Source organism: Barbus barbus (genome assembly GCF_936440315.1).
Source record: "Barbus barbus genome assembly, chromosome: 15".
Classification (NCBI taxonomy): domain Eukaryota; kingdom Metazoa; phylum Chordata; class Actinopteri; order Cypriniformes; family Cyprinidae; genus Barbus; species Barbus barbus.
The window spans coordinates 904,604-928,555 of NC_136743.1; the positions used below are offsets into that span (position 1 = coordinate 904,604).

Genomic DNA, 23,952 nt, shown 5'->3' on the forward strand with positions numbered 1-23,952 from the left:
GGCCACCTAATCCTTCCTATAAGGCAGACAATAGGACTGGGCTCTACACAGAGAAGGTCAACTACTGCTGTTCCTTGAGCAACCCAAACAGTAGGACTTGAATAACACTGGGAAGCATGCCCTTCTGCTTGGAAGAGGCACACTGTGTTGTCACCTCCTCCCAGAGGGGGTTAAGTGACATTTACACATGTTGGGAGTTGGAACGCTTGCGGGTTCACCAGCTGGTCCCTGAAGGGAGTGGTAGGAACTTTGAGCACATAGCCGGGACAGGGTCTTAGTGTTGCACTGGAGTCAGCCAGCCCAAACTCAAGGCATTATTCGTCGACCGAAAATGCCTGCAGGTCCCCCACCCTCTTGATCGAGGCCAATGTGGTCAGGAGTAGGGTTTTCAAAGAGAGAAACTTCAACTCGACTGACTGCAATGGCTCAAAGGGGGCCGTTGGTGCCAAGAGCCATTTGTATGGCTCTTGGCACCAATGCCAAATCCCAAGAGAGTAGGGAGGGAGGCCTAGGAGGATTTAACCTCCTGGCTCCCCTAAGAAACCTGACGACCAGATCGTGCTTCCCCACCAATCTCCCCTCTATGGGGTCGTGGGGGCTGGAAATAGCAGCAATAGTAGCATTTCAAATCTTCCATTTATGTCTAAAATTTTAGAAAAAGTTGTGTCTGCTCAATTGTGCTCCTTCTTGCAAAAAAATTATATCTATGAAGAATTTCAGTCAGGTTTCAGGCCTCACTATAGTACAGAAACTGCACTTGTTAAAATTACAAATGACTTGCTTCTTGCGTCAGACCAAGGCTGAATCTCATTGCTAGTTTTACATGATCTTAGTGCTGCGTTCAACACTATAGATCATGACATACTTATAGATTACAAAACTATACAGGTATTCAAGGCCAGGCTTTAAGATGGTGTAGATCCTACCTGTCCGATCGCTACCACTTTATTTAAACGGGGAGTCATCTCAATTATCACCAGTAAAGTATGGAGTACCACAAGGATCTGTAACCCACCGCTTTTCTTGGGCACAATGAAGTAAGGGCTGTAAAACCCCGACCTCCTACCAGCTGGAGGGACCGGCTCTGTCGTATCCTTCATCAGCAGGACTGCGATTTCCGCACGCAAGACAGGGGCATCAACATCCTTGACTGAAGTGAACCCGATACCCCTGAACTTGGGGTGACGCCGGGTGAACTGAGTCGCGTGGCCGAGTCTGATGGTCCGCAGCAGCCACCGAGATGGACTGGGGAGCGCCAGGCTCCCAGACACCGTGCCAGCGGAACCAGCGGGGCCACCGACGTACCCACGGTGGGGCAGCCCAGCGCGACCCCCACCGAGAAACCACTCGACCAGCCTCGAAGGATCGGGACGCGGTGGAGGATTTCACACGAGCCCGACATTCTCTGCAGCCCGGGAAAGCATAGCTGTCATCTCTGGGTCTGGCTCGGACAACGCTACCACACTTGAAGGGGGCAAAGCAGCTGAGTCATCATCTCCGGAGAGAGAGAGAGAGAGAGCCCTCCGATGCAGCAATCAACATCTGGTCATCAGGGGGAGCAATGAAGGAAACAGGTGGTGTACCCCGTTCTGCAGAGGTCCCAGCCCGCTCCAACGGCACCCCGACCGGCTGTGGAGTGCTTGAGGGGTGAGGAACTCCTCTTGGGGAAGCCCTCAGCGTAATCCTCAAATCATCTCAATCAAAGACTACACAAGATGCAGCGCCGCCCCGGGTGCCTGGGACGAACGCCAGATCGCGGCAGACGGACTGCGCCATGTTTGACGTAGCGGAGTCTTTTGTGCAACTCTGAGATGGTCATGTCCCCACAAGGAGAACATGCACCATCCACAAAAGCTTGCTCAGCGCGCTTAACGCCCAGACACATGAGGCAGCGATCGTGACTGTCCTGAGGCGCCAGGAAACGACCACACCCAGAAATGCACAGGTGATAAGACATCTTTAAAAAGGTGCAATCACCCGTGTTGCTCTTTTAGAGAAATGCTGTTTTCACGAGTTCGGACTAACATATAATACGATTGAGCAATTAGTAAGCATATTTGGCGTGCTGTCCAGAGGGAGGGCTCCAAGCTCGGGATAGAGCCCGAACCCAGAGAACCCCCCCATCCCAAGAATAGGATGAAATTAAATTAATAGTGAGGAGTTGGGATGCTGGAAAACTGTCATAGAACAGAGGCGAGTTGGCTGTATATATACACCTGATGTGGTTGTTAAGGTGATTAGCTGATGAGCTCCACCTGGGCCAGACTGATTATCTATCGATTAATACGGTGCACCTGCTATCTCTTATACTCACGCTGTGATCAGAGTCAGCTGGAAGCGAATTACCGCATGCCAATGTCCATTGCCTTGTTTAGTTACACTTGAAGTGGATAGGTCTCTCTGGCGAGATCCCAATTTTGTCGGCCTATCTCCAACGTGACGTCGAGAGTGACCGACTGATAGGGAACAATAGCTATAAAGATAACTATAACAATAATCATATTTGTGTCAACACAAACAATAATGTTCTGTTTGTTATAAGCATGCTCTGCAGTTTTGTTGTTTCTTTCCACATCTTTCCATTGTGCCGTTATTGTTATGGTTGTGGTGGACAACCATTTTCAATTTGGAACTAATTTTAAAATGATATCATTATCATCCTTGGTGCGAATAGGTGTGCCTTAAAGGTATAGTTCACTCAAAAATAAAAATTCTGTTATCATTTACTTACTGTGACTTTCTTTCTTCTGTTGAGCACAAACGAAAATATTTTGAAGAATGTTGGTAACCAAACAGTTCCTAGTCCCCTCTGACTTCCATAGTATGGAAAAAAAATACTACGGAAGTCAATGGCTAGCATCCACTATTTGGTTACTAGCATTTTTCAGTATATCTTCTTTTGTGTTAAACAGAGAAAGAAACTCATGTAGGTTTGGAAGAAGTGGAAGTTGTGTAAACTGTATCCCTTAAAAGGGACAGTTCCCCCAAAAATGAAGAGTTTGTCGTCACTCTTTTGTACTAACCATCATGTCGTTCCATATCCTGTATGAGTTTGTTTTTTTAGATTTTTTCTTATGTAGAACACGAAGGATAATATTTCAGAATCAGAATCAGAATCAGAATGAGCTTTATTGGCCAAGTATGTTTACACATACAAGGAATTTGTTGTAGTGACAGAAGCTCCACAGTGCAACAGAAGGACAGTAACAGGACAGGACACAGGTAATGAAACAAAATAACAGGAAATAGCCAATGACCAATGTACAAAGCAGCAAAAAAAATAAAAATAAAAATACACAATATATAATATATAATATAGGCGACTATGTATGTACAGGTCAAGTATGTGCAAATTAGAAATGAGAAAATAAAATAAGTGAGTGTGGTGAATGGATAATGTATTAGTTGTGTGTTCTACGTTTATTTATTGAGTGTTCATGAGATGTATTGACTGAGGGAAGAAACTGTTCCTGTGTCTGGTCGTTCTGGTGCTCAGAGCTCTGTAGCGTCGACCAGATGGTAAAAGTTCAAAGAGGTTGTGTGCTGGATGTGAGGGGTCCAGAGTGATTTTACCAGCCTTTTTGCTCACTCTGGATAAGTACAGTTCTTGGAGAGTGGGGAGGGTTGTACCAATGATTCGCTCAGCAGTCCGGACTACCCTCCGTAGTCTTCTGAGGTCAGATTTGGTAGCTGAGCTGAACCAGACAGTTATTGAGGTGCAGAGGATGGATTCAATGATGGCAGAGTAGAACTGTTTCAGTAAGTCCTGTGGCAGGTTGAACTTCCTCAGCTGGCGAAGAAAGTACAACCTCTGCTGGGCCTTCCTGACAATGGAGTCAATGTGAATATCCCACTTCAGGTCCTGAGAGATGGTGGTGCCCAGGAATCTGAATGACTCCACTGCAGTCACGGTGCTGTTCATGATGGTGAGTGGGGGGAGAGCAGGGGGGTTTCTCCTGAAGTCCACGATCATCTCCACCGTTTTGAGCGTGTTAAGCTCCAGGTTGTTGAGACTGCACCAGACAGCCAGCTCCTTAACCTCCTGTCTGTAAGCAGACTCGTCACCGTCCTGGATGAGGCCGATCAGTGTGGTGTCGTCTGCGAACTTCAGGAGCTTGACAGAGGGGTCTTTAGATGTGCAGTCGTTGGTGTAGAGGGAGAAGAGCAGTGGGGAGAGTACGCAGCCCTGAGGAGCTCCAGTGCTGATGGTTCGAGTGCTGGATGTGAATTTGCCAAGCTTTACTAACTGCTGTCTGTCTGTCAGGAAGCTGTTGATCCACTGGCTGACGGAGGTGGGGATGGAGAGCTGAGTTAGTTTATTTTGAAGGGTTTCCGGGATAATGGTATTAAAAGCAGAGCTGAAGTCCACAAACAGGATCCTCACATAAGTCCCTGGTCTGTCCAGATGCTGCAGGATGAAGTGCAGTCCCATGTTGACTGCATCATCCACAGACCTGTTTGCTCTGTAGGCAAACTGCAGGGGGTCCAGTAAGGGTCCAGTGATGTCCTTCAGATGAGCCAGAACCAGTCTTTCGAATGATTTCATGGCTACAGACGTTAGTGCCACAGGTCTGTAGTCATTAAGTAATTTTGTGTTTCTTTGGGACGGGGATGATGGTGGAGCGTTTGAAGCATGAGGGGACTTCACACAGCTCCAGTGATCTATTGAAGATCTGTGTGAAGATGGGGGCCAGCTGCTCAGCACAGATTTTTAGGCAGGCTGGTGACACACCATCTGGACCAGGTGCTTTCCTTCTTTTGTTCTTCCTGAAGACCTGGCACACATCGTCTTCGCTGATTTGAATTGTAGGTGTGGGGGAGAGAGGGGTTGCTGGAGGTGTGAATGGTTGTGTGGAGGGGTGTTCTGGGCGGGTGTGGGGTGATCGTTCAAAACGACAAAAGAACTCGTTTAAGTCGTCTGCCAGGTGTTGATTCTCCAGAGTGCTGGGGGGTGGTGTTTTGTAGCTGGTGATGTCCTTTAATCCTAGCCACACTGAAGCCGGATCGCTGGAAGAGAATTTGTTCCTGAGCTTGTCAGAATAATTCCTCTTTGCCACTCTGATCTCCTTTTCCAGTGTGTATTTGGCCTGTTTGTACAAGACTTTATCCCCCTTTCTGTGAGCATCTTCTTTGGACTGACGGAGCTGTCTGAGTTTGGCAGTGAACCATGGTTTGTCATTGTTGTAGAATAGATGAGTCCTGGTAGGAATGCACATGTCCTCACAGAAACTGATATAAGATGTTACAGTCTCTGTGAGCTCGTCCAGGTCATTTGCCGCAGCTTCAAAAACAGTCCAATCAGTCAGGTCGAAACAGGCTTGTAAATCCCGCTCTGTTTCGTTAGTCCATCTTTTAACAGATCTTAATACAGGCTTTGCAGACTTAAGTTTCTGCCTGTAGGATGGAATAAGATGAACCAAACAGTGATCAGAGAGTCCTAAAGCTGCTTGTGGAACCGAGTGATATGCGTCCTTTATTGTTGTGTAACAGTGATCCAATATATTACTGTCTCTGGTGGGACATGTAACATGCTGTCTGTATTTTGGCAGTTCACGGGAGAGATTTGCTTTATTAAAGTCCCCGAGAATGATTAAAACAGAGTCCGGGTGTTGTTGTTCACTCTCTGTGATCAGATCAGCGAGTTTCTGTAGAGCTGTGCTCACGTGCGCTTGCGGTTGAATGTAAACACTCACGAGAATGAACGAGCAGAACTCCCGCGGCGAATAGAACGGCTTGCAGTTAATGAAGAGCGTTTCTAGATCTGAACAGCACATCTTCTTTAACACAGTTACATCTGTACACCACCTCTCATTGATGTAAAAGCATGTCCCGCCGCCGTGCGATTTCCCCGTTGATTCTGTGTCCCGATCTGCTCTTATCAGCTGGCAATTAGGCAGATGGATCGCGCTGTCCGGTATGTCGCCATTCAACCAGGTTTCCGTGAAACATAGAGCAGCAGAGTTAGAAAAGTCCTTGTTTGTCCGGGAGAGCAGGAGGAGTTCGTCCGTTTTGTTGGGTAGAGAGCGGAGATTCGCCAGATGGATGCTAGGCAACGCCGTTCTAAATCCGCGCTGACGAAGTTTCACGAGCGCGCCGGCTCGCTTTCCCCGTCTGCGCCTCCTGTAGCATTTGACCAGAGTTATGGCTCCGCCAACTACAATGTCCAGCAAAACGTCCGAAAAATCAAAAACCGGTAGAAGATTTTGTGGTGTGTTCTGCCGAATGTTCAGCAGATCATCCCTGGTAAAGCTGATCTTATTTGAAAAACAAAAAACAGGAAAAACAAACAAAAACAATACAAACACTGAGGAGCAACGCACAATAGCTGCCATCAGCGGCGCCATTTTGTATTTTTGAAGAATGCTGGTAATCAAACAGTTGATGGTCCCCATTGACTTCCATAGTATTTCTTTCCATACTATGGAAGTCATTGGGAACTTCAATATTTTGAAGAATTCTGAAAAAACACTTTTATGTTATGTCTTAAGTGAACGTTAATGGTTTGAAAAGTAATCGAATATATTAGATCTCTGCATTCTGACAGCATCCTACTGAATATTCATGCACACTTCCGGCTTTGCTACTTGTAATGCCTGATCAGGATACACACACATCTAGGTTCAACACATTCCTGATGCAAGGATGGATCAAAGCTCGCATTCCAGCTCAGGAAATTCACGTTTTGTCATTTCGAAAGAAAACAGAACTCCCCTTCCCGGAGCCTAAACTTTACGGGCGCCATACTCCCTTGACATTAAGTCGCCGTAAATCCAAGGACGATATCGCAAAGGATGACGTGTTTACGGTCGACTCGAAAATAAAGACAATTTCCAGACTTTCCAAACCAAAGACATTTACGACCCTGCATATCAGCACATTCCAGGAAAACGCGCCGTTTCTGTGGTGCTAGCTAACAAAGGGAACCACACCTTTGAATTAGAAATGAGTCTTAAAAGGGGGAACAAAAGTTATATTCGTTTCTGCTACGGAAACAAATTATACTCAAACAAAAACACTATATACCATATTAACAACCTATATATATATATATTAAAGGATGTTTTTGGTTTGTGACATTTATAAGCTGGTTGTGTGAACTTATGTAATCTTTTTCATGTAATCGTTTTTATATACCTGATCACTAGTTGTTCATTTCCACATGATTAATATGTGTATTTAGAATTTAAGATGGTTTAATCAATGTATTTTAACCCAGTAATATCCTCTGTGGTCACGTGCATATCAAAATATAAGTGTTTGGTTTCTTTAGAAAGCTAACCTTATGAAGAATATTATGGTTGAATGAAAATGATCCGCTTTATCAACCCGTGGCTACAATAACGGATAGAAACTTGCTTGCAATAATTTGTTTTATGTGATGAATAACTGACCAGATAATGTATGCAAAACACGCAGCCGCGCAGGGCGGGGCTCTGCCCACAAAGACTCTTTCGATTGGACTACGCGCCAAAAAGGGCGGACCTAAATCAGCTCGCTTAAAACGGATGCACGCCCATGAAGTTCGCGCGTGTTGGAGTTTTGAAAACAACAGGAGGACACGCACGCCAGCGAGTCTCTCGTTCTGCTCACGCTGCAAAGCGCTTCTCGCCTCTTAACATCACGGCTGAGTACTGCAAACGACCGAAGAACTTTAACAGTAAACTTCTAAAAAAAGGTTCACCACGTCAGAAAGAGACAACCAACCACTGAAGAGTGCGCTAGTCACACGACCTCCCAAGCAGCCAGTCCGCACGCGATCCGTCTCAAGCTGAACAAAAGGGACGGACTTCACCTTTGGAGAAAGCCTGAACTCTTCCCGAACGCCAAAGACAAAAGTAAGGCAAAATCTCTTTACTGACTGAAACCGGGATTCCTCTCTGTTGCTGTTTAAATATAGCATGGTTCTGTCCATAAGTTCCCTCAGGTTGAAAAACGAGCATTAAGTTAGAACCTAAGACTCTCTTAAGATCCGAACAATTCATTGCAACGTATGTGTGTTTATGTCTGTTTGTGTTGTCTAGTCAGTTAATGTTGTGTTAGAATAGTGAATAAAACTTTGACCTTATTAAGAAATCTTTTGTCTGTGTTATGTGATTTAACATGTCGTAACTATTTGCCAAAAGATTGCGTTACCTACGGCTCATAAACCTGAGAGCTAACGTTAGCTTAAAACTGAGTTAACTAGTTGTTTATTTTTATCGTTGGCCGCGAGTGAAATAAACAAAATTGTTAAAAGATAACTTGCTGTTATTAATGCTTGCTGGACAAGTCGTTAACAAGGCATAAGTTGTACATTCTGATTAATAACAATTAATCATATGAAGATCAACTCTTAAGAGTGATTCCCTAAAAGCTAAATAATAAAATAAATATATATAGGTAGGATTCATTTTCTACATATTAATGGTGGAGATAGAAGCTGGCATTAGTTTGATTTGAAAAATTCATAACATATTAAAAAAGTTGTGTGTTTCTATTTTTAACCGGAAAGAAATAGAGACACAGAGAGTCAAAGTTGGTTTCACTATTCTGTACATGCAAGTTACTTGTGGCAATGTGTTTGTGGAATGAAAGTGCAATGTGTATTTGTGTTGTTTAAAGATATAGCTTAAAACTGCAGTAAGATTAAAAGATGTCCGTGAGACATGTAAGTCGCTCATAGCGCAGAAAAAGAAAGGAGAGAATCTAAGCGTGTTCCTTTGTTCTCCCTCATAAGGCCTTGTTCATAGAGTGATAGTCAAAGTGCGTTTCCCACTTTCTAGACACTTATGAAAACTAAATCTCCCTTGGCATTAAACATTAACGTAGCTACTTAATATTTTCTGCCACTTGTAAATTCACTAAGGAAGTGAAGTCAGCGCGCGCCACTCAGAAGGAGGGGCCAGATCGCGTCTGTGAGGGAGTATTTTATTGGATCTGATTTTGATAGTGTGATAAAATAATCCACTGTGTTTTTCCTGTGAAGTCACGTGAAGTGACACAGAGAATCGGCCCGCCGTGGTCAAACTATTAGATTGATAATTAATCTGTGGGTTAATTTGATTCGGTCTAAATAAGTTGAGATTGCAGTGCTAGAAAGAAACTAATCTAAAACAGTGCTGTGTGGCTGTTGAAACCTGAACACAGCCTAGGCGTGTCATGGTAACGGCCTGAACCGGAGGTGTCAGAAGACTTGCCCGGAAATGTTCTAGTGCGCACGCGCAGCCGCGAGCGCCATTTTGAAGCTATTGTAAACAAATAGCATAGCATTTGAAGCTAGTAGGTAGCATTAAAGCTTAGCCGAGCTGGTAGCATTGAAGGCTAGCGATTAGCACCTAGCATTTTGTGGGTTTGAATGCAGTGTGCTATGCAGTGTGTGTGTGTAAACGGTTAACTCTTTCACTGCTGAACTCTAACTTACGTCACGTGTTCACTTTGAATGTTCACGTCATTCCTCTCTCTCTTGTGCATCATTCATGCTATCTCTCCTCCCTTTTGAAAAGATTTTAACAAATACAGATGTCGATAAACTATTGTTAATTCTATAGGAATAGTTATATTCCAAAGCAGTTACTTCTATAGGAATAGAGGCATTTGGTTAGGATTGTTCCTCCCTTTGAGTTAGACACAGTTAATATCAGACCTTAACTTCATTCACCTTGATAAAAGGATAATTAATTCAATTGTAAGTGCGCTCATGATTTTAGGATATCAGTGGGTGAATCGCTATGAAATATTTGAAACTGATAATTTGATTTCATCCCAGATTTGAAATTAAACTCATTTGAAAATAATTTCAGCTCCGGATTCCATATAGACTGATTGAGATAATTATGTGTGCTCTGATAATTTAACAAATAACATTAAGATCGTAGTTATTAACTATCAATGTGTTTGATTTTCAGGCCCTGAAAATTTTAAAATTTCCTTTTATAAATTGAGATTAATTTGTTCTGAAGGTTCTGATAGCACAAGGAATTAGTAACCTGTCAGATTTAGGGATGTGGAAGTTGTAAATTAATTTCATAATTAATTACGAATTTGAAAATTCTAATTTAATTTAATAATTGATTACAGTTCCTGTTTCATATTGGTTTCAGTTGCAAATGTGCTTGTAATTTTAATGACAAGCCTCATTAAGATCTTGATACTTAACTGCAACTAGGAAGACTATTATAATATTTTAATATTATAATCAAATATATATCCCTCTGAAAAATTAATCTGAATCGATCCTATCAATTTTAATGATGACATCATGAAAAATTTAATTAGGAATCCCTATTTATAATTTGAAATTCTAAATTCAAATGGCAATTAAGTTTGTTCTGTCTACCTTATTCTCAATCCTTTAGTTACTTAATTAACACGGGAGTTAATTTAAATATACTTTTGCTTAGATCAAATAAGAACTTAGACTTCTAATTAGCCAAACCCTTAGGTGTATCGACTCAACAGCACCACCGTGTGGCCATACTTGTTATTAATCTTGATATTGGGAGTAAATTCTAAAGCTCATTTTTCTCTTTTCTCTCTGTCACTATCTTCTGATTTGACTACTGCTACTAGTTGCTGGGATTTTGCCTGAGGGAAATCATAGACAGAACTATAAAGCTATCAAGCAGGTATTTGGAAACTTGAGAACGGCATTTCAAATTGTTTTCATTTTTACCTTCCTCTTTGTGAAATCCTACCCCACTAGGCTGAAGCAGGTCAACGAAAAGGTAGGCGTCAGCGAGATTTCCAACACACACGAGGAACACGCTAACAGGCGTTGCGGTGTCAATCTTGCCATTACGGGACCAGGGCTGTAATTATTATTATTTTTCCTTCACCCCGGAGAAAAATATTAGCAATCACAGACTTACCAAAAAAAAAAACATTTTCCTTTCACGATCCGCTGACTAAGAAGCAACCTTCTGATATCAGACTTGACTTAAAAAAAAAAAAAAAAAAAAGGGAAATCTAATATCAGAAAGATATATTTTGTTTGAGTCCCTCTCCCTCATTTTGGCTTAGCTTAACCTTCGCCCTTGAAAAAAAAAAAAAGAGAGAAGGGCCTTCTTTTACAGAAAACGGTGAAGCATCCGATTATCACCCTGTTCCTTGCTCCTTTTGGGATTCTTCATTTTCTTTATCTGTTCTCTAGCTGTTCTCCCTGTGTGTGTGTGTGTGTGTTCAATTTCTCCCACAGAGGCAACGATTTAGAAGCACATACACCCCCCCCAGAGGATCACAGTCACAGAGAACCACACTAGCACACACTCAACACTAGTACACACTCAACACTAGTATACACTCAACAGTGCATATCTACACTCCTTTGTTTGTGATTTGTTTTGTTTGGTTTCTTTTGTTTTGGTTTGTTTTGTTTTTCTCTTCAAGGTCTGTGTCAGTGCGGTTGGAAAACTTCCCTCACCCGTCAGAACATGTCTCGCGCAACGGAACATGTCGGTCACTGGGAGGATCTGGAAACATGGCTAAGTGCTGCAACCGACAGCCTCCTGCCTAAAGCCGCTGAAACACTGAAACACCAGACACAAGACCAGCTAGATGAAAACATCACAAGTCTCATGGCACAAGACCCAAGTCAAAGCTACAGTCACAAAGAATTAGCCAAGATTACCGGCTCCTTAAGTCACACACTCATCGCGACCCTCAAGTTGAGCGACAAGAACGCTGCACAGCTCCAGCAGGAGTTGACACGCGCACAACGGCGCATCGAGCAGCTACAACTGGAAGCTCAGGAACGACGGGAAAAACCCGATGAGGTGAACCAAGGCGCTGAGGAGGAAATCAAAAGGCTAAAAGAAACCCTAGCAGCTACTAACAAAGAAATGCAACAAGTCAAGGCAGACTACGCTGATCGGTCCGAAAAGCTACAGTACGCGGAACAGCTGCTGGCGAAAGCAAAGGCCGACTTCAGGGACATGAACGGCAGAATCAAAGCCCTTGAAGCTCACCTGGATGAGTCAAGAAACGAGGTTAGCCGTCTAACATATCAGCTAGACTATGTCAAAGAAGAAGCTGATAGTTTCCAAGAGGAACTCAAGCATGCTTATGAACTGCGCCGTGAGCCATCAAGGACACGAGACGCACCGACCTCACCCCTGCCAAGCAGGACTGGGTCACCTGTTCCTGGACTGACACGTGAGAAAAGGATGGAGGGCGTGGAACGGAAACCTTCACCACCCGCCTCTAGAGAACTTTACCTCACTCTACCTCAGCCAAAGGAATCTGCGGCAGCCAGCCACAGATCATCGCACGGCTTGGACCTAAAGGACCTCGACAAGCTCGCCAGGAACATTGGCAAATTCACTCCAAGTGTGCCAAACAGCCAAAATGTCCAAGCGTATCTCCAAGACATCGATTTCCATCTGGAAATGCGACCTAACGTTACGGACAAAGATAGACTCTATTTGCTCCGAACCACATCCAGCTCTGAAGTTCGCAGCTTCCTGGACAGGCAGCCTGCTTACACAAAGACGGATTACCAACTGCTCCGAGAAGCCCTCATTAAAGAGTTCTCCGACCCTGAGTCCGATCAAGGCCTAGTGGCTGCCCTGGAGACAAGACAAGGACGTCACGAACCTCCCCAAGCCTACTACAGCCGACTCAGACGAGCATACTTTGGAACTCGTAACGAACCTGACATGGAAGATGAACTAAACTTCAAAACTCTCTTCCTAAGGAACCTTCACCCCGGCGTAAGCCACCATCTTGGCGTTCTCGCATGTCCACGAACAATGACTGCTCAACAGTTGCGAGACTTGGCGCAGAAAGCCTACGGCAAACAGAAAATGGCCTCGGAAAAGAGCGGCAAAAGCCCAGCAGTTCTTGACTTCAACACTAACAGTCAAGGCCTGGCTCTAGAGGGCGCCCAACGCCAAGACAGTGCCAAGCCGCCACCCAGAGAGTGGAATGCACCCTCGTCCAACAAAGAACGAGACTCCCACGCCAGTACCAGATCTAAACAGAGATATGAACGCTGGGATGGACCGCGTGGACGTCAACGCTCACCTGGACGGCATTGGGAAAAGACATGGGACCAGCCAAGGCCTCATGAGAGTCAATGGGAAAGATCGCGGAACCAGCCAAGCTCGTTTGGAAACTCAAGAGGAAAAAACTCATGGGAATCCAACGGAAACGCCAAGGGAAAACGACAAAGTCACCCTGGAGCGACTAGCCCAAGGAATCGACGAAAGAATTCACAACGATTCCAAGCTGACCGAGCTCAAACTGAATCCACGCAAGAACAAAAGTCACCACCGTGTTTCGACTCACAAAAACTGATGGAAATGATGATGAAAGAATTCTTCCAACGGAAGGAGGAAGATCGGAGATGGGAAAAGAAAGAGAAACCAGATTCAGCCTGACTAGCGGCCGGACGAGAAGGCAGCGACCAGCTGGCCCAACCAGCCATGGAGAACAGCACTCCTTCATCTCACTCTCAGAAAACTGCAATCACAGTAACTTCAGATGGACACAAAACCCCATCTGAAAACCCAGCAACAGAGTTAGACATTAACTCAACACTCAAACCTCTAGATCACAGCAGCGTCCAGCAAACACCTGCTGATGAAACCACTCAAGTTCCTGAAAGTGCTGTCTTGGTCGTCTGCCACTCCTCCGAAGAACACCACATCAGCCCTGATATCCTAACCGTTTCCTCCCAAAATCCAGTCCCTCAACTCCTAGGCGATCTCATTGAGAAAGGTATAGCGAAAAAGTTTTACCTCTCCATCATCATTGAACGACACATCAGAGTCGAAGCCCTTCTTGATACGGGAGCCGACATCACTCTAATGTCCACCGAGCTCCTCGAAAAGGTCCAAGAAAGAACAAAGGGGACTAACAGAACTCTCAGACTCCACAGATGTGAGCTGGACCTCCAAGCATATTCCCACACGGGCCTCCAACTGAAACATGTGGCCCCAATCCACCTAACGGTTGGATCAATGGATCTCGTCCATCCAGTATACGTCTCACCACTCAAGACGTATCCACTTCTCATTGGGAAAGATCTGCTTAATCGCTTCGAACCGCTGATAGACTTCAAGCACCTAAAGATGTGGACACAAGTCCGCGAGCCTCTGCCCTGCCAGTCATTAGACTCCAACGAGTCGCGGTGTCAAGTCACAGACACCACCCTCAATCCAGCGACTGATAATGCAGTAGCAAAGCCTATACCTGGATCAAGCACAAGCAACAAAGACCAGGACCCACTCCTATGCTCACTGCAAGAGCCTGAATCAAACACAGGCCCCCATCGAGTCATGACTGCAGTAGACGTTCAAGGCACATCAGTGTCCGACGCAGCACTAGCCCTGTGGGCAGAGAACTCAGCCATCAGCCTGAAGCTATTCAGCACAGTGAAGCAAAGACATCAGAGCCTACCACATGTCGCTAAGCACAGCCGCTTCCCTCTCAGTCCCTGGGCAACAACCATGGCCACCTCCAAGATCATCTGCGCTCTGGACATACGATGGAACAACAGACAGCTGAGTCACTACTTCCTCGTCATTCCAGATCTACCGCACGACATCTATATTGGAGCGGATATCATGGTCCGGCTCAATGCTTACATTGACACTGTGAACGACGTCATATGGGCTCCTCTGTCACACCAACTGACAACTGCAGTCAACCTCAAGAACCTCCAATCTGGTCAAACCATGCCCGATGCATGCGCTATGATCACGGAGCAAGAAGCCATAATACCTGCCTACAGCAAGAGTGTCAGCGTCCGCCTCAACATGCGACCTGGCCAAACTCTCAACAGTAAGCTAAGCTTCTTCCAACCTTCCAGGACCTGCCTGAAACTAGGACTGACCCTGGAAGCCACACCTCTCATCGAAGTGTCATCTCGTGCTGTGTATGTGTTATTCAACAACTGTACGGCCCAAGACATCCACGTTCCCAAAGCCAATCACCTGGGATGGCTCATCAGCCAGACATTCCATGACTTTGAACTGATGGTACCTGTCATAGGCCCTATACCAGCACATCTAATGCCAGACGAACATGAATACGACGACACCGTAATGTTCACAAAACCTCATGGAATCATTGCCATCACTTCCATTCTGCCGGTGTCCAGAGAAAGCGTCTGTCGATCAGAACTAACAGATGACACTCATCTCGCTGTCTATGCTGTCTCAACACAGCCTGCGATGGAATCACCTCCACAGGTGAACACCGGGGTCCAACGCCCCTCACATGACTTAACTGCGGAAGAACCCTACACCGGGTTCAACGCACAAATTCAGCAGATCCTGAGTGAGGCGGATGCTCTTCACAACGAAGTGGATCGCCAAGGACTCAAAGACATTCTGCACAAATACCGAGACTCTTTCGCAAAGGATTCTCTGGATTGTGGACTGACCAACATCCACACGGTGCGCATCCCGACAAACCCGAATGCGCCACCCACATTTGTGCGACAATACAAGATTCCAATAGCGTCATATGAGCCAGTGCAAGAAATTGTTGACTCCATGCTGGAAAAGGGGGTCATCCGGCCCTGCAACAGCACATACTCTGCCCCGATATGGCCAGTCCTAAAACCTAACGGCAAATGGCGGCCCACCATCGACTATCGCAAGTTGAATCAACAAGTACCACTGTCACGATGGCCTATGACCCAGTTGGATCAAGAAATCCCAAAGATCAAAGGCTCGACGATCCTGTCAACACTGGACGTCGCCTCCGGGTTCTGGACGATCCCTGTCCACCCCGATGACCAACACAAGTTAGCATTCACCTTTGGCAATCGACAGTACACCTTCACACGGTGCCCCTTCGGCTATGCCAACTCACCAGCTGAATTCAACATCTTTCTAAACAAAGCATGCCCTGACGCCAGAGCTAGAGGCAACCTTGTCTATGTCGATGATATTTTGATGAAAAGTTCAAATATTCAAGATCACCTCAAGGAAATTGATCACGTCCTAAACCAGCTGACAACGGCAGGAGCCAAAATCGCTCTTCACAAAGGACAGTGGTGCAAAACCAAGGTGAACTATGTCGGACTGCTTGTCGGAAGAAACGGCATCGAGCCACAGTCTAACCGCACTCAAGCCATCCAAAGCATAAAAGCGCCGACTAACATCTCTGAACTGCGGAGCTTTCTGGGAGTGTGCAATTACTCGCGACAGTTCATCGAAGACTACGCTGACATTGCCCGACCACTAACCTCCCTCCTGAAAAAGGATGAAACCTTCGTCTGGACGGAAGCCCAGGACACCGCGATGAGCCAGCTCAAACAGCGCCTGTGCTCTGCCCCGTGTCTAGCTTATCCAGACCCCGGAAAAGAATTTTACTTGGATGCTGGATTCTCCAATCATTGCCTCAGCGCAGGCCTATACCAGCTCCATGACAAAGACAAGCGAGTGGTCGCTTATGCCAGCAAAACGCTGCTTTCCCCAGAATGCAAGTACTCAGACTGCGAAAAAGCTTTACTTTGCACTGTGTGGGCTATCCAGCGTTTCTCGAATTACATTGGTGCACAGAAAGTCATCATCGAGACTTGTCACCAACCTGTCACCTTCCTCAACAGTCAACGCATCAGAGATGGCGTGGTGACCAACGCACGCATAGCTACCTGGCTAATGACACTCCAAGGACGGGATGTGGAGGCACGATACGCCCAAAACTACAAATCATCATTGGGCAACGGGCTAGCAGCCTGCCAGAACTGTTCAATGGACACGCTGCACACACCAGCGGAACCCAAAGAACCACCACAACCTCAAATGACGAATCACAGGTACTTCGAGGAGAATGTGTGTGAAGGAATGCCCACAGCATATGTCGATGGCTGCTCCTACAACCACAAGGGCAACTTACAAGCTGGAGCGGGAGTGGTCTGGCTCAACAACGACCCGTGCCCACCGCAACAATTCAACTTAGGCCCTCACTCATCACAATATGCTGAAATAGCAGCCATCCTCATTACACTGCAAATGGCCGCATCCCACAACATCAAAGAATTCCTCATCTGTACCGATTCAAACTACGCCCGTCTCAGCTTCACCTGCCATTTAGCTGGATGGAAACAGAATGGATTCAAGACAGCTAACAACAAATCTGTCAAGCACCAGGAACTCTTCCAAGCAAGCGATGCCATTGTCACTGAACACGACATTATCGTTTATTGGAAAAAGGTTCGAGGTCATTCACGTCAACCAGGACAAGACAAAGACTTCAATGACCAAGCCGATGCCCTCGCCAAAGCAGGAGCATTACATGGAAAGTCCTGGACATTTCAATCCCACCCACCCAACCCAACGGTGGCAGCCATAACCCGCCGCCAGCACGCCACTGGCGTTCGTACCCCCGCCTCCTCCCTCGTTACCCTATCACCTCAGTTCGCTACTGACGATCTGCTCACCCTCCAAACAGCGGATCCAACTCTGCGAACCATTGCGGCTCACATAGCCGATCCATTATCTCATCCTATTTCCACTTCCGACCTAACTGCTTCCTCTGAGCTCCGCACGCTCCACTCAATCAAGCACATGCTGCATCTGAGAGACGGTGTTCTCACATATGTCCCTGAGCCTCTCACTGCGCCAAAGCTCGTAGTGCCTCACGGCCAAAGGGGGATTTTGCTGACACACGCACACGATGCACCATGCGCTGGACACCACGGTGCCAAGGCCACATACGAAACCCTCAAGCAAGTAGCATACTGGCCCGGCATGCAGCAGGACGTAGCGGAATACGTAAAAGGATGCCTGGTGTGTTGCCAGTTCCAACCGGCAAACCCAAACCACCGAGCCCCACTGCAAAGAAAGGGAATGACCTTCCCATGGTCGGACCTCCAAATAGACTGGGTAGGACCCCTGCCACGGTCAACACGGGGTAACAAATACTTCCTCACCGTGGTCTGCGAATTCACAAAGTGGATAGAATGTCTCCCAGCTCCCAACGATACAGCAGAAACAACAGCCTGCCTGTTAATGAACCACATCTTCTCAAGATTTGGACTGCCTTTAAGGGTCAACTCTGACCGTGGAACCCACTTCACCGCTGCAATCATGCAGGAAGTGTGGAAACTCCTGGGCATACAGGCCAAGCTCCACATAAATTTCCAACCAATGTCCTCAGGGCAAGTCGAACGTGGTAACCGAACAGTGGTCAGCATGTTAAAGAAGTATGTGTCCGCTAATCAAAAGGATTGGGATATCAAACTTCCACTGGTATTGATGGCCGCTCGAGCCACCCCTCACCGGTCCACCGGAGTACCCCCGTTCACATTGATGACAGGGAGAAACATGACGCTACCACTGCATCTGCTGTACCAACCCGGTGACCTGAACCTTGTCACTGCCTACACCACTCACCAGTACCTGGAAGAGTTGCATCAACACCTGAGAGCGACTTTCGCCTTCGCGCAACAGCAACTGCAGCGAAGCGCAGAAGGTCGTAAAGCCTACTACGACCAAAAGGCCTCTCACCATGAGCTCAGTGTCGGAGACAAAGTGTGGTACTACCGCTTTGCCCAACCAAAGCAGAACACTTCCCATCGCCTGGCAAAGAAGTTCTTACCTCGCTGGACGGGACTCCATGAGATAGTAGACAAGCTCTCACCTGTCGCCTACCGAATCAAAATCAGCCAAGGGCGCAGCGAGCCAATACTTCGATGGGTCCATCGAAACCAGATAAAGAGGCACCAGAGCTCCAGCCGACTGGCAAAGGGGGAAGATCAAGCCCACTGACACAGACCGACACCCATACGCTCTACATCACACTAACATAATTTCTGTTGCCTAGGAAACATATAGCGACCTCGCTTAAACATAACACATACACTCTCTCCTCAGCTGCACTACTAGGGCCAACCTCTAGTAGAGAGGAGTTACTCTACACATGTGACACTCGTTTGCGGCCTCACCTCATTCGGTGTCCTTGTGTCTCTTTGTGTATCTTTTTGTTTGTCGTGTCTCTTTTATGTTTTTCCCATTTTCCTTTTCTCAATCCAATCTCTCTTCTCCTCTAGTCCCCTCATCAGGAAACTCCCTGTACAAATTCCTTAAATCCAGGTCCCGAAATTGAGATTGACTCCCTTTAATAAGTCGTTGTAACTCGTTGCGAGAACCGTGGTCAACCGATCCAGGTGACCGGGCCATTCTCCTCAGTTTAACCATTATCGACGCTAATAACATTTACCGGCTCAAAGAGGTAGTGAATGTGGGATTTTGGCAAGGGAACACCTATGTCAAAATCCACGCTCCTGAAGTCGTTGCGTATCACGATAACAACGAACAGTTGTATCTGGCCCCAAACCTAAAGATGTGTACGCTCACGAAGGACATTCACTTCCTTTGCCCGAGTAAGCCTTTTATCCGCGATAATACTGAGGGCATCTGCGGCCTAGAATCCATAAGGCCCGACACTAGCTGCCCCGCCGAAGCGACACCACGTTCTCAAGTTGAGGTAACGCAAGCCGAAATTATCGGAAACCGATGGCTGGTCAACACCCCAGCGCGAACGGCTACCCTCACATACGATCAACACGACACCGCCACACGCATTATCCTACCTAACCAAACTCTATGGATCACGGTCCCTAAGGGCTCGATCCTCCATATTGACGATTTGGCGTTGTACCACCTTACCGACGACGAGTATCAGGCTGAAATCGAAATCTCACCTTTCTTCAAACAGCACTCCTTCACCCTTGATCCAGAATTGGAAGAAAGGATCAGTGAGGAAGGAACACAACTGATTGATTTAACTCCCGTTGATACAGCTTTAGAAGCTATCGCTCGCCTTCCGCCCGCTGGCGCGCCAATTATTCGGTCTTGGTCTGCCGCTGACACAGCGCTTTGCATCTCTACTATTGTAGGATATGTTGTGACTTTGACCCTGGCCTTCCTCCTACACAAACGAGTGAACGCCGTTCAAGAGTCTTGCAACAAATGCACGTCAGGCGTCCCGCGCATTTTCCGACGTGATAAAACCGACCAAGAACCCGAACCGGAGAACTCACTTAACCTGATTGAGATCACGCCTGTACCGCCTCGTCGAACCCCGGACAACTAAACCAATCAAAATAACCACACTTCTAGTAATCCAGTTGTCTTCTCAAGTTTCTAACCTTACATTCCAAAATCACCCTGCACCAGGATTCAGTCAGTGATGGAGATGTTGTTTGTGCCTTGTGTGTGCCTGTTCTCCCTGATTCTTGTTCCAGTGCCCGCCGACGTCCACAAACGGGGACCTCACCGAGCAAAGGGGGAATATGTAATGCCTGATCAGGATACACCCACATCTAGGTTCAACACATTCCTGATGCAAGGATGGATCAAAGCTCGCATTCCAGCTCAGGAAATTCACGTTTTGTCATTTCGAAAGAAAACAGAACTCCCCTTCCCGGAGCCTAAACTTTACGGGCGCCATACTCCCTTGACATTAAGTCGCCGTAAATCCAAGGACGATATCGCAAAGGATGACGTGTTTACGGTCGACTCGAAAATAAAGACAATTTCCAGACATTCCAAACCAAAGACATTTACGACCCTGCATATCAGCACATTCCAGGAAAACGCGCCGTTTCTGTGGTGCTAGCTAACAAAGGGAACCACACCTTTGAATTAGAAATGAGTCTTAAAAGGGGGAACAAAAGTTATATTCGTTTCTGCTACGGAAACAAATTATACTCAAACAAAAACACTATATACCATATTAACAACCTATATATATATATATTAAAGGATGTTTTTGGTTTGTGACATTTATAAGCTGGTTGTGTGAACTTATGTAATCTTTTTCATGTAATCGTTTTTATATACCTGATCACTAGTTGTTCATTTCCACATGATTAATATGTGTATTTAGAATTTAAGATGGTTTAATCAATGTATTTTAACCCAGTAATATCCTCTGTGGTCACGTGCATATCAAAATATAAGTGTTTGGTTTCTTTAGAAAGCTAACCTTATGAAGAATATTATGGTTGAATGAAAATGATCCGCTTTATCAACCCGTGGCTACAATAACGGATAGAAACTTGCTTGCAATAATTTGTTTTATGTGATGAATAACTGACCAGATAATGTATGCAAAACACGCAGCCGCGCAGGGCGGGGCTCTGCCCACAAAGACTCTTTCGATTGGACTACGCGCCAAAAAGGGCGGACCTAAATCAGCTCGCTTAAAACGGATGCACGCCCATGAAGTTCGCGCGTGTTGGAGTTTTGAAAACAACAGGAGGACACGCACGCCAGCGAGTCTCTCGTTCTGCTCACGCTGCAAAGCGCTTCTCGCCTCTTAACATCACGGCTGAGTACTGCAAACGACCGAAGAACTTTAACAGTAAACTTCTAAAAAAAGGTTCACCACGTCAGAAAGAGACAACCAACCACTGAAGAGTGCGCTAGTCACACGACCTCCCAAGCAGCCAGTCCGCACGCGATCCGTCTCAAGCTGAACAAAAGGGACGGACTTCACCTTTGGAGAAAGCCTGAACTCTTCCCGAACGCCAAAGACAAAAGTAAGGCAAAATCTCTTTACTGACTGAAACCGGGATTCCTCTCTGTTGCTGTTTAAATATAGCATGGTTCTGTCCATAAGTTCCCTCAGGTTGAAAAACGAGCATTAAGTTAGAACCTAAGACTCTCTTAAGATCCGAACAATTCATTGCAACGTATGTGTGTTTATGTCTGTTTGTGTTGTCTAGTCAGTTAATGTTGTGTTAGAATAGTGAATAAAACTTTGACCTTATTAAGAAATCTTTTGTCTGTGTTATGTGATTTAACATGTCGTAACTATTTGCCAAAAGATTGCGTTACCTACGGCTCATAAACCTGAGAGCTAACGTTAGCTTAAAACTGAGTTAACTAGTTGTTTATTTTTATCGTTGGCCGCGAGTGAAATAAACAAAATTGTTAAAAGATAACTTGCTGTTATTAATGCTTGCTGGACAAGTCGTTAACAAGGCATAAGTTGTACATTCTGATTAATAACAATTAATCATATGAAGATCAACTCTTAAGAGTGATTCCCTAAAAGCTAAATAATAAAATAAATATATATAGGTAGGACTCATTCCCTACACTACTGTTCGGCTCTCTTGCTTATTGCTCTGCTCTTTGCTCCCTATTTTTGCATTTTTCTCATATCTCTCCAAGATTTTAACTTCAGCAGATCAGCATAGTGCTCAGACAACACATTTTTTGGGGGGGAAATTAATTATTACTTTCTCCCAGCAGTTTACATTCCAGAGACAGAAAAACACAGCTGTCTACAGACGAGAGAAAATGCCTCTCGTGGAATCTACTTGCTGCATGAACTGCCACAAACTTCTACAAAGGATTGCGGTTCTTGAAACAAAGTTACTTGCTGGACTTCCAAAACAGGCGGGACACACAGCAGACGGTCATCACGGACCCCCTCAGCATACAGCTGGTGAGTCCTCTGAATCTTAAAAGTTTATACAAAGTGTAGACGAAAAAGCCAAAACAGATCGACAGACAAATCGATGGCACAAACAGGGAGCGAGACCCAAAGGCAATCGAGACATCAGATTATCACGAGTATCTCGTATTGCTGCCGTAGCATCCTCTACCCCAGATACGGCTATGACAAGACTTGTAAACACTGGTATCTTACCACCCCCTTTACATCTTGAGAACAGATTTGAAGCATTAATGAATGTGGGTGAGGAATCCGCAAATGTGACTAAACACGGATCGAATCAGCCAGCAGCTAACATCGCTACTAACAGGCGCTCAAGGTCGAGCAGACAGCGGCTTTCAGCTCAGAGCGCAGCTGAGCCCAGGACTCTGATAGTGGGTGATGCTATTATCAGAAACATCAGTTACAGGACTACAACTACATACTGCTTTCCTCAAGCAACCGTCTCTGATGTGAACAAAGAACTTCAGAACATTCTGATGAAGCACAAGACTGCAAATCGAGTCATCATCCATGTGGGGAAGAATGATATTCGGAAGGAGCAGTCAGAACTCCTTAAGAAGGATTTCAGTGAACTCTTGAAACGCTACAAAGTCTTGAAGTTCAGTCGTTCATCAGTGGACCACTCCCAGCAAGGGGAACTAACATGTTCTCACGGCTGCTTGGGCTGAATACATGGCTACAAAGAACCTGCAGTATAAAAGGAGTCAACTTCATCGACAACTTCAATCGTTTCTGGGGCCACAGACAACTGTTTAAACTAGATGGCCTCCACCCAAACAGACTCGGTGCAAGAGTGCTTAAGGACAATATCTATTTCTCCCTCCGTCATCCTTCAGCGGTGTGTGCCAATCTACTCGGCCTGAATGGCACACACACACCTGGACAGTATATGAGTGACCACAGGAATTCATGTCAGCTTCTGAGTCAACATGATAACACCACGCAGCCACAACAAGCACTGCTCATGGACATCCCGGCTGAGCCCTGCCCACAGAGCTCATCACATGCAGACTGTGACGTACTACAACAGCTCCAAGACTCAGCACCCAAGGACGACTTTCTGGAAAACAGCCAGGGAAGCCAGAACGACATCTCACAGCCAACGGAAACACCAGAGCCAGAGCCCTGCTCACCAGATACACTTTCACTCTCTCCAGAATCTCCACTTCTAAGCTTCTCACAGAAAATGGAGGAACTGGTGTATGCTGGGACCAAACTCTCCCACTCTTTTGCTTCAAGCCCCCAGATATCAACTAAAAAACGGCGGGCCCCACAACCACCAAAGACTGCAGGCCCAGCTCACCCTCCTCCTCCTGCGAGAGCTCTCCGGCCGCTGCCACAACGCCAGGGCCCAAACCCCTCTCCATCTGGTGTAGGTGAACCAAAAACAACTGATAACAGCTCTCAGTGATATGTGTCGGGTCCCCGCTATATTAGCAGCAACATTCACAAATGTTTACAGAACAAGCGGGAACCCAGTGTGCCTGTAGCCTCCTCTATTTCTGTTTTATTAAGCAATAGAAAGTCTAAGGCCTTCTCAAGTCGTAC

The 23,952-nt window shown here is 46.0% G+C and overlaps 1 protein-coding gene across 2 annotated transcripts in view; it reads right to left on the reverse strand.

Moving 5' to 3' along the window:
- Positions 1 to 23,952, reverse strand: part of LOC306881004 (serotransferrin-1-like) — a 48,508-nt gene that overhangs the window by 12,717 nt on the left and 11,839 nt on the right. The gene's annotated exons all lie outside the window — the stretch shown is intronic.